General features: G+C 29.8%; 1 long non-coding RNA gene across 1 annotated transcript in view; it reads left to right on the top strand.

Annotated features, from left to right (window-relative positions):
* The window catches only part of LOC119613134, a 63,632-nt gene extending 58,904 nt beyond the window's left edge, over nt 1-4,728 (top strand). Inside the window, exon 3 of the long non-coding RNA XR_005232207.1 lies at nt 3,954-4,728. This is a non-coding gene — a long non-coding RNA (uncharacterized LOC119613134). The remainder of the gene's footprint in view (nt 1-3,953) is intronic.
* The last annotated feature ends 3,230 nt before the right edge of the window (nt 4,729-7,958 follow it).

Below are 7,958 nucleotides of genomic sequence, written 5' to 3'. Positions count from 1 at the left end.
GTCTATAGTCTAGTCTATAGTCTAGTCTCTAGTAGTCTAGTCTATAGTCTAGTCTATTAGTCTAGTCTAGTCTAGTCTAGTCTATCGTCTAGTTCTAGCATATCGTATAGTCTATTGTCTAGTCTATAGTCGTAGTCTATAGTCTAGTCTATAGTCTAGTCTAGTCTATAGTCTAGTCTATAGTCTAGTCTATATGTCTAGTTTCTATAGTCTGTCTATAGCCTTAGTCTATAGTCTAGTCCTAGTCTTATAGTTCTAGGTCTATTAGTCTCGTCTATAGTCTAGTCTATAGTCTAGTCTATAGTCTAGTCTATAGTCTAGTCTATAGTCTAGTATATAGTCCTAGTCTATATCTAGTCTAGTCCTTGTCTAGTCTATGTCTAGTCTATAGTCTAGTCTATAGTCTAGTCTATAGTCTAGTCTATAGTCTAGTCTATAGTCTAGTCTATAGTCTAGTCTATAGTCTAGTCTATAGTCTAGTCTATAGTCTAGTCTATAGTCTAGTCCTATAGTCTAGTCTATAGCCTAGTCTATAGTCTAGTCTATAGTCTAGTATATAGTCTAGTCTATAGTCTAGTCTATAGTATAGTCTATAGTCTAGTCTATAGTCTAGTCTATAGTCCTAGTCTATAGTCTAGCTATTAGTCTAGTCTATAGTCTAGTCTATAGTCTAGTTATAGTCTAGGTCTATCAGTCTAGTCTATAGTCTAGTCATAGTCTAGTCTATAGTCTAGTCTATAGTCTAGTCTATAGTCTAGTCTCTAGTCTAGTCTATAGTCTAGTCTATAGTCTATAGTCTATAGTCTAGTCTATAGTCTAGTCTATAGTCTAGTCTATAGTCTAGTCCTATAGTCTAGTCTATAGTCTAGTCTATAGTCTAGTCTATAGTCTAGTCTAGTCTAGTCTATAGTCTAGTCTATAGTCTAGTCTATAGTCTAGTCTATAGTCTAGTCTATAGTCTAGTCTATAGTCTAGTCTATAGTCTAGTCTATAGTCTAGTCTATAGTCTAGTCTATAGTCTAGTCTATAGTCTAGTCTATAGTCTAGTCTATAGTCTAGTCTATAGTCTAGTCTATAGTCTAGTCTATAGTCTAGTCTATAGTCTAGTCTATAGTCTAGTCTATAGTCTAGTCTATAGTCTAGTCTATAGTCTAGTCTATAGTCTAGTCTATAGTCTAGTCCATAGTCTAGTCTATAGTCTAGTCTATAGTCTAGTCTATAGTCTAGTCTATAGTCTAGTCTATAGTCCAGTCTATAGTCTAGTCTATAGTCTAGTCTATAGTCTAGTCTATAGTCTAGTCTATAGTCTAGTCTATAGTCCAGTCTATAGTCTAGTCTATAGTCTAGTCTATAGTCTAGTCTATAGTCTAGTCTATAGTCTAGTCTATAGTCTAGTCTATAGTCTAGTCTATAGTCTAGTCTATAGTCTAGTCTATAGTCTAGTCTATAGTCTAGTCTATAGTCTAGTCTATAGTCTAGTCTATAGTCTAGTCTATAGTCTAGTCTATAGTCTAGTCTATAGTGTAGTCTATAGTCTAGTCTATAGTCTAGTCTATAGTGTAGTCTATAGTCTAGTCTATAGTGTAGTCTATAGTCTAGTCTATAGTCTAGTCTAGTATATAGTCTAGTCTAGTATATAGTCTAGTCTAGTCTAGTCTAGTCTATAGTCTAGTCTATAGTTTAGTCTATAGTCTAGTCTATAGTTTAGTCTATAGTCTAGTCTATAGTTTAGTCTATAGTCTAGTCTATAGTTTAGTCTATAGTCTAGTCTATAGACTAGTCTGTGGTCTAGTCTATAGTCTAGTCTATAGTCTAGTCTATAGTCTAGTCTATAGTCTACTCTATAGTCTAGTCTATAGTCTACTCTATAGTCTAGTCTATAGTCTAGTCTATAGTCTAGTCTATAGTCTAGTCTATAGTCTAGTCTATAGTCTAGTCTATAGTCTAGTCTATAGTCTAGTCTATAGTCTAGTCTATAGTCTAGTCTATAGTCTAGTCTATAGTCTATAGTCTAGTCTATAGTCTAGTCTATAGTCTAGTCTATAGTCTAGTCTATAGTCTAGTCTATAGTCTAGTCTATAGTATAGTCTAGTCTACAGTATAGTCTACAGTATAGTCTATAGTCTAGTCTATAGCCTAGTCTATAGCCTAGTCCATAGTCTAGTCTATAGCCTAGTCTATAGTCTAGTCTATAGCCTAGTCTATAGTCTAGTCTATAGACTAGTCTGTGGTCTAGTCTATAGTCTAGTCTATAGTCTAGTCTATAGTCTAGTCTATAGTCTAGTCTATAGTCTAGTCTATAGTCTAGTCTATAGTCTAGTCTATAGTCTAGTCTATAGTCTAGTCTATAGTCTAGTCTATAGTCTAGTCTATAGTCTAGTCTATAGTCTAGTCTATAGTCTAGTCTATAGTAGTCTAGTCTAGTCTATAGTCTAGTCTATAGTCTAGTCTATAGTCTAGTCTATAGTCTAGTCTATAGTCTAGTCTATAGTCTAGTCTATAGTCTAGTCTATAGTCTAGTCTATAGTCTAGTCTATAGTCTAGTCTATAGTCTAGTCTATAGTCTAGTCTATAGTCTAGTCTATAGTCTAGTCTATAGTCTAGTCTATAGTCTAGTCTATAGTCTAGTCTATAGTCTAGTCTATAGTCTAGTCTATAGTCTAGTCTATAGTCTAGTCTATAGTCTAGTCTATAGTCTATAGTCTAGTCTATAGTCTAGTCTATAGTCTAGTCTAGTCTATAGTCTAGTCTAGTCTATAGTCTAGTCTAGTCTTTAGTCTAGTCTAGTCTAGTCTATAGTCTAGTCTATAGTCTAGTCTACAGTCTAGTCTATAGTCTAGTCTATAGTCTAGTCTATATTCTAGTCTATATTCTAGTCTATAGTCTAGTCTATAGTCTAGTCTATAGTCTAGTCTATAGTCTAGTCTATAGTCTAGTCTATAGTCTAGTCTATAGTCTAGTCTATAGTCTAGTCTATTAGTCTAGTCTATAGTCTAGTCTATAGTCTAGTCTATAGTCTAGTCTATAGTCTAGTCTATAGTCTAGTCTATATCTAGTCTATAGTCTAGTCTATAATTCTAGTCTATAGTCTAGTCTATAAGTCTAGTCTATAGTCTAGTCTATAGTCTAGGGTCTAAGTCTAGTCTATAGTCTAGTCTATAGTCTAGTCTATAGTCTAGTCTATAGTCTAGTCTATAGTCTAGTCTTATAGTCTAGTCTATAGTCTAGTCTAGTCTAGTCTATAGTCTAGTCTATAGTCCAGTCTATAGTGGACATCTGTTACTTGCAATAATAACGGTTTTTCTACTTTTCATCCTTACATCCTTAAAATTTAAAATAATTTTTTATTTCCCTGAAATACAAACATATTTGTAGTAGAAACAATTATTTCCATTTTTAAAACTTACAGTTATACACAACCATACATATTTCCTAAAACACTTTCCTGAATTGATTTATATGGCCACTTAAAATAATATAAAAAATAGACAAGAATATTTTATAAATTTTATTATTGTTAGTTTCAGGTGAACTGGATTTCATTTTGTTTCGTTATATTTTTCTGACATGGAAATAAGCACCATTATTTATAAGCACATTTTAAGTGAATAAAAAAAGTGGGTATTAATAGTTAAACTGATAATTTTAGCATTAAATAATAAGTGTGAATATTAATAATATTTAAAAATTAAATGGTTGCAGTGACAAGCATTTCTTGTTACAAGCACCATCATCTATCAGGCCCAAAGTTTTTCCAGGTCCGGCCATAATATTTTTACTTTTTGTTTCTTTTGTCTTCTAATATTTATTATAATAGAAATAAAGGAAATCCTCTTTAATAAACAATTTGTCATTTTTCTACTTAACAAACATATTTATGTTTTCTTAAAGTTTATCATTTTTCTTATTGTCTACTTTCCTTTTAAATAATATATTTTTTTGTTTCTTTGCAGAAAATGTACCTGTCGTTTGTTTGATATTTGCAAAAAAACATAATATACGATTCCATGTTATACTACAATTGATACCTTTTTGTTTTGTTGTAGAGAAAAATGAAAAAAATATCAAAAGTAACCGAATAAAATATAAGTAGGTGAGTACATAAAAATAATATCTACTTAAGTATTTATAAAATAATAAAAAAAAAAAAATAAAATTTCTTGCCCACATCAGGCTCATTTATTGATTTGCGTTTGCTTTTACAAATATTTACAAACAGTGTGACTAATAGTAGTTCATACTTTTTTTCATTAAGTGTGACAACTAAACTAATTCAAAATCCAAAATAATGTTTAATATTAAGTTTTTACTTTTGTCTCCTTTATTTTTTGTTCCTCTGTATTTGTTGTTTATATTTGGCAACATCTTCAATTTAAGTAGATATATTTTCTTGTTTTTTTTTGCTACTTTTCTGCTCATAATGTGAAACTTTTATAAATAACACGTGCCACAGATCAAACTCATTTTATACGTCCATTCATTCACAGATACATTTCAATGACAGTTAGATATATTTTTTTCACTCCCAGGACTATTGTTATCTCTACCTACATACCACAAAAAAATATTTAAATTTTACTCATTATGAGGAGCTTTTTAGTACAGAACTATTTTTAACTTCCTGATATTTATAAAATTTATCCTATTTTAACTCCCACAACATTAATGGGTTAATTTCGATACGTATTTACCCCCTTATTCATAAACACAATTTTATTTTATAAAAGATTAATAAATCAAATTTCGTATGGGAATTTTGTTTTATAAACCTTTTATAAAATAAAATGTTGTTTATGAATAGGGGGGTTAATCTTTGAATCCAATCAAATTTAGGTTCAAACTAAAGACCAATCGTAACCTTGTGCATGTGAAAATTTCGCATGAATCACACAGTTGTACTTATGAGAGGACTAGTCTAAGAACTTTTTACTAAAAAATTTGTTCTGAATCTGAGCAACATTTAGCTATAAAAGTTGTTCAGACTATAAGCTATTTTTTGCTAAAAATGTGGTTCAGACCCTGATCAGCTTTTTACTAAAAAATTTGTTCAGACTGATCAGTTTTTTACTACAAAAGTTGGTCAGATTCTGATCAACTTTTTACTAGAACAGTTGTTCAGACTGTGATCAGCATTTTACTAGAAAATTTATTCAGACTCTGATCAACTTTTTACCTGAAAACATGTTCAGACTCTGATCAATTTTTACTAGAAAAGTTGTTCAGACTCAGAGCAACTTTTTACCATAAAAAATGTTCAGACTCTGAGTAACTTTTTGCTATAAAAGTTTATCAGATTCTAAGTAACTTTTTGCTATAAAAGTTGTTCAGACTCAAGACAACATTTATTAGAAAAGTTGTTCAAGACTTAGGACAACTTTTTACCATAAAAGTCATTCAGACTCTGAACAACATTTTACTAGAAAAGTTGTTCAGAATCTGATCAACTTTTTACCAGAAAAGTTATTCGGACTTTGATCAATTTTTTACTAGAAAAGTTGTTCAGACTCTGATCAACATTTTACTAGAAAAGTTTTTCAGAAAATGAGCAATTTTTTAGACAAGTTGTTCAGACTCTGATCAACTTTTTACTAGAAAACTTGTTCAGATTCTCAGCTATTTTTTACTGGAAAAGTTGTTCAGACTCTAAGCAACTTTTTGATATAAAAGTAGTTCAGATTCCGATCATCTTTTTACTGAAAAAGTTGTTCAGACTGATCAGCTTTTTACTAGAAAAGTTAGTCAGACTCTGATCAACTTCTTACTTGAAAAGTTGACCAACTTTCTACTAGAAAAGTTGTTCAGACTCTGATCATCTTTTTACTAGAAAAGTTGTTCAGACTGTGATCAGCTTTTTACTAGAAAAGTGTGTTCAGACTCTAATCAGCCTTTTACTAGAATAGTTGTTCAGACTCTGATCAAATTCTTACTTGAAAAGTTCTTCAGAATCTGACCAACTTTCTACTAGAAAAGTTGTTCAGACTCTGATCAACTTTTTACTAGAAAAGTGTTTCAGACTCTGAACAACATTTTACTAGAAAAGTTGTTCAGGCTCTGATCAACTTTTTACTAGAAAAGTTGTTCAGACCCTGATCAGCTTTTTACTAGAAAAGTTATTCGGACTCTAACCAACTTTGTACTAGAAAAGTTGTTCAGACTCTGATCAACTTTTTACTAGAAAAGTTGTTTAGACTCTCATCTACAGCCTGATCAACTTTGATTAACTCCCTGTGATCAACTTTTCTTGAAAAAATCTGAATTTGGTATAAAGTGGTATAAAGTTTCTGGTTCTATTGCACTTAACTGTCTTTGTTTAATTAATTTTGCATTAATAAGATAAATTAAAGTACACTTCTAAATGTAATTAGTTAATAATTTTCATCTAAAACCTGTATACTGAAATGTCATCTAAGTATATGATGGAAATTTGTATATTTTTTTTTTTTGAATAGAATGTCAGTGAAAAGAGAAAGGTAGAAGAATATAAAAGTTACAATTACAACCCACGTTAACAAAAATAAAATGTTTCAATTTCAATCATCTTATTTATTTCCTCCATTTTTATATTTTAAGAATATTGTACATCTTTTTTTTAACATCCTTAGGAAAACATATCTCTAACTGTTTTTGTAGTCTGTCAAGTTTGTTTTTTTCCTCAATGAAATTGGTATTTGGAAGATATGTATGTGGCTTAGGACTGCTCCTTTAAACAAATTATGGAAAGTCTGCATATACATACAGCAGTAGTACTTTTAAAATTATTTTTATTTTTTAGGGACAGACCTATTTTTTCAAAAGTTTATTTTTTTGCCATTTCCGTTTTTATAGGTATCATTTTTCTTTCATACACACACACACACACATTAACAGCATTTTCGTAACCCGTGAAATGTAACGGTTTTATTTTACAAAATATGGTCCTTCGAATTCACACATATAAATTTATAGTTGAGCCCTAACAAGTGTCAATTTTAATTTAATGTTCACTAATTAAAAAGGATGGCTTATAATTGTTTTATTATCTAAAGATATCCGTGTGTTGGAATAAAAAAAAAAACGAATAAATATTAAATGATTGAGATGGATTCTTATTGTTTGTGACAGAAATGTTAAAAAAATTTTAGAAGTTTTAAGCGGAAGTTCGAAAACACAGCAGGTGAATGCTGTATTCGATTCACAAGTATAGTTTTAAAGGACTCCATTTTGGATAAGAAATTAGCTATTAAAAGGAGAAAATAATTGAATGGGTTTTAAAGTTGTCATCAACGAAATAGGTTTTTTTTAAATATATAAAAATAATTTAAGGAAATTTATAAGTAAATACAATGAACTGAACTAAAACTAAACTAGAACTAAACTAGGACTGAACAAGAAGTGAAAGAATGTTTTCACTTAAAACAGGGCATAAAAGTGGTCGTAAAATCGAATCATAATCACATACAGCATATAATTACTTTCCATGAAGACATTTTGACCCAATTTCATTTAAAACTAAACTATGAATATTTAAATATTTCTATTTTCTCACTAAAATTCTTACCTTTTCTAAGTATTATGGTAATAAAATCTCCTGTGTGTGAGTTCTTAAAATTAATTTTACCTTTACATAAATATTAATAATTAAACATACAAATTTACATATAATAATACGTTACTTATGTTTAATCAGAATCATTTAAATGTCAATCAATCATATACATAAATATTTCATTTATAATGTATAAATGTGCGTGCTACGCGTAGTTCATTGTTTGGAAAACGTATTGATTTAATACACAAATTGAATTTTCAGAAACGATATTTTACACAATATTTATTTGTGTTTTTTTTTTTACAATTTTATCAGTTCCTTTCGTATCTATCATTTGAGGTATCTTTCTTTATTTATGTATAAATGAAATTTCATAAATGTTTTTGCGTTTTTTTATTCTATATCCAGGTACATCCATATGTAGCTTTGT

This window comes from Lucilia sericata, unplaced genomic scaffold (genome assembly GCF_015586225.1).
Source record: "Lucilia sericata isolate MDLA Ls3-8-SP2 unplaced genomic scaffold, ASM1558622v1 Contig001984F_arrow, whole genome shotgun sequence".
Taxonomy (NCBI): domain Eukaryota; kingdom Metazoa; phylum Arthropoda; class Insecta; order Diptera; family Calliphoridae; genus Lucilia; species Lucilia sericata.
The sequence above is the reverse complement of the archived record's forward strand: the minus strand, read 5'-3'. Positions and strand labels throughout refer to the sequence as shown.